The sequence below is a fragment of the Pteropus alecto genome, unplaced genomic scaffold, assembly GCF_000325575.1.
Source record: "Pteropus alecto unplaced genomic scaffold, ASM32557v1 scaffold88, whole genome shotgun sequence".
In the NCBI taxonomy this organism is placed as follows: domain Eukaryota; kingdom Metazoa; phylum Chordata; class Mammalia; order Chiroptera; family Pteropodidae; genus Pteropus; species Pteropus alecto.
The window spans coordinates 10,761,608-10,765,092 of record NW_006494611.1 but is presented as its reverse complement, the minus strand read 5'-3'; the positions used below and the strand labels follow the sequence as shown (position 1 = coordinate 10,765,092).

Here is a 3,485-nt window from a genome sequence, read left to right as displayed (position 1 = left end):
AGAGATATTTGTGCAAGAGAAGGTGCTCTCTCTTAATCCTGTATTGCAGTATTGAGAGCTTGGAGGGAGACAGGTGGAAGGACAGGCTGGAGCCAGATGATCAAGGGCCTTATGCACCATGCAGAGAGTTTCTCCTTCATCCTGAAGGAAGCAAAGGGTCCTGGGAGGATCTTAGGCAGTGGCCATACACCAGAGAGGGCTCCTGTTTCCAGGAGGCTGTAATCAGATGCTCTTTGGGTCCTTAGAGGGAATGAAGTTGGGGGCTGGTCCTCTCCCTCATACATTAGCAGCCTTGGTCTTGGGACCAGGATCAGGGAGGAACATAGAGGATTAAGTTAGAGCTGAGAGCTGTCCAAATGTCTGCAGCCGCCAACGCCAAAGTTTCTCCATCTCTGGGCTCTGCTGCTGATGGGGAGCTGAGGCGGTCTGGAGCAGTGGATGGAGAATGTGGTCCCTCACTCCCTGTTCAGTGCTTGAGTCATAAGAAAGCATGTTCTGGGGGACACCCCCCTCTTCCATGGCCACTCATGTCTTTGGGGGACTGTGTAGCTGGTCTGTCTCAGCAAGGAAGGTCTCACAGGGGTCCCCTGCCACTCCTTTCCCTTCGGGTTGGTATCTGACTGAAAACCACTCCATACTCCTTCCCGCAACCAGCCCCAGCCCCTTCAGCTGCCAGGCCTCTTGCTTTGGCCAGTCCAGAGCTAGGCAGAATGGGCAGGCTCTGGGTAGAAGTGCCCTGGATGGGCTCAGGAATGAAGCTCCAGCCCCCAGTGCCCAGAATAGAGCCAGGATTCTTGTGAAAGTTAAATGAATGAATACATGTTAAATCCTTAGAAGAGCAAGTTCTCAGTTGACAGTTAACTATTAGTAACCGCAGCTGTAACAGCTACTATAGAACCATTGGACTAGGTTGGTCCCAGCCCCTCTTTAGATAAAGAAGGAATGGAAGCCACATGCTAACTCAACAGTAAGTTCCTGGTACCCTTCTTTGTGACGTTCTCCAGCTTTGTCTCTTTTCCTTCTGAACCCAGGTTCTCTTCTCTCCACTTCCTGAGGCCGAGTGTTGCCTCCTCCCCTTTCTTGCTGCTGAAGCCTCTTCCTGCCCTGACCCCTCCTGCACTTCCTTTCCAGACTTAAACACTGTTTTCTTCACGTCACTCCCCCTGCCAGCTGGCTGTCACCGGGAGCAGAGTGTTCTCTGCTGCTTGGGATGTCCCTATTCCCTCCTCTATCACCCCTGGGGAAAGAGGTAGACGACGAGGGACTGACCCAAACTCAGTCACTGTGGGTAGGGACATTTCAAAGATGACAAGAGAGGAAGGGAAGGACTGGGTTTAGGGCCCTCCAGCTGTTAGGGCCCAGCGGTCACATTGGGTCTGGCCTGAGAGATGACCCCACTCCCCATTCCCAGGAGTCAGGATACTCCTCACTCTGCCAGCGAATTGTTATGTGACTTGAGGAGGGGGTGGCCCTAGGGGGTCCCCAAATCTATGACATGCTCTAATGGGCTGTGGGATGGGCTAAGCAGGTCTGCCAGTGTGGCTGTAGCTGACGTCCCCACAGCAACATAGAGGTGTTATTAGAGGCTGTGGACAGTTCTGGGCCAACAGGCTCCCTCTCCTCCAAGGGGCTTCCCCGGAGGCGGGGGCGAGCTTCTGCAGCAGGACCCTGCGTGCTAGGCCGGGGCAGCTCCCTTCCATGGAATCTGCCCAGGAGGTAAATGGGCGATAGTGGGGACTGAGGGTCAGATACAGGAGGAGCCCTTCTTCCCAGCCTTCCTGCCCACTGCAGGTGCCTCACAGTTTTTGCTCACACCAAACTTGTCTTCTCACATTCCCTAACGTACCCGCAATTCCCAGCCTCCAAGCCTTTGCTCTTATTGTTCCTTGTACTTGGAGTATCCTTTCCCTTTATTTCAGATTGTTAAATTCCTACACGCCTTTTAACCCCATTTCAAATGCTACCCTCTCCATTGAGCCCTCCCAGGTCCTCTCCTTCCTGGCACTTGGTGTGTTTGCTTCCTGTCTCCACAACTAATCCCCAGTGTCTCCCATAACTGGTCCCCTAGCACTGAGCACAGAAAAGAGGACCAGGGTGAGGAGCCACCCTTAAAGAAGAAAACAGCCTCAAAGTGTCAGCCTTTTTCCCAAGTGAAGGAGGAGACAGGGTGAGGGGAGGGATGTGGGAAGGTGTGGGGGTTAATAATAATTATTATAATTAATATAATATAATCATACATACGTTTTTCATATTTATTTATTATAAATAATATAATATAATATAATATAATATAATGTAATATAAAATTTTTATTGAATATGTATCTCTACTTTACAGATGAGAAAATGAGGCCCAGAGTAGCGAAGTAACTTCCTCAGCCAGGATTCAAACCCAGGCAGCCTGGACCCAGAAGCCAGGCTCTCAGCCATGAGAGAAAGGGAGATTGGAGGAGGAGGGGGAAGAATGAAGGGAGGCAGGGAGATGAATGAAATTCCAGCCTGTTGCTGGTTGATTTATGACCCAGCTGTGGTGTGAGGTCACTGGGGTGGATGCCAGGACTGAATGCAACCAAATGACAGATCCAGGACCCTGCCAACTTGAAGCAGAGTGGCACCTGCTCCAGGTGCTGCCAGAGGACTCTGGCACCTGGCCTGACCTGGCACCCCTAGAAAGGACTGGAAATGCCCAAGGGTGTTCAGGAGGGAGCATTGTGGGGTGCTGTCCTGGTGGGCACCAGCCCGGAGTTAACTTGAACCCCTTCTCTCTAGCTCTTTGGGGATGGGGTGGAGCTTCCCCTCTCAACTCTGATACACTCCCTGGGACCACTGATTATGGTGACCTGAAGCAGTGCCAGCAAATGGTCTCTGAGCCCTACCTGTCCAGGCATAGGGGATTGAAGCCTTCTACCCACCTTCCACCCTCTGCCTTCCCTCCTCCCCTCCTCCCACTACCCACCCCCATCATCAGCTTTGGTCTGGTTAGTTGGAGAGCTCTGCTGTGCCCTGCTTCTTTTTCCCCCAAGTAACAGGAGAGACATCTGAACCTGTCTTTTCCCTTCCCCTGCCTCCTTCCTGGGTGAGAAGGCAGAGATTTAGTTACACTTAGCGTGCTCACAAACAAGACACGCATGAACCCCGAGGCCCCAGCACACCATCCTAGGTGGGCCTGGGGCCAAGTTCCCCAACTTGGACACTTCCATTGGAAACGAACTGTGAGCGACTAGGGGGCTAGGGTAACTGTCCAAGTGACCTACATCCCTCCCAGCGTTCAACCTTCAGGAACCCTCACAGGCTTGCAGACCCATAGAGAGACGGAGGTGGACAGACAGGACAGCAAGAGACAAACCCAGGGTTAGGGCGAGGCGGGGGCTCACCAGCTGGAGCGCGGACGGTCCGGGGCTGGGCGGGCACTGCGGCCAAGCAGCTCTAACGGGCCTCCTGGGGCTCCTAGGGCCCTTTTATTCCGCTGGGCCACGCCCCCCACCC

The 3,485-nt window shown here is 53.2% G+C and overlaps 1 protein-coding gene across 2 annotated transcripts in view; it reads right to left on the bottom strand.

The window, feature by feature from the left end:
* The window catches only part of LOXL4 (lysyl oxidase like 4), a 20,350-nt gene extending 16,865 nt beyond the window's left edge, over positions 1 to 3,485 (bottom strand). For both annotated transcript variants that reach the window (XM_025042253.1, XM_015600033.2), the window contains exon 1: positions 3,374 to 3,485. The gene's annotated coding sequence lies outside the window, so the exon portion shown is untranslated. The remainder of the gene's footprint in view (positions 1 to 3,373) is intronic.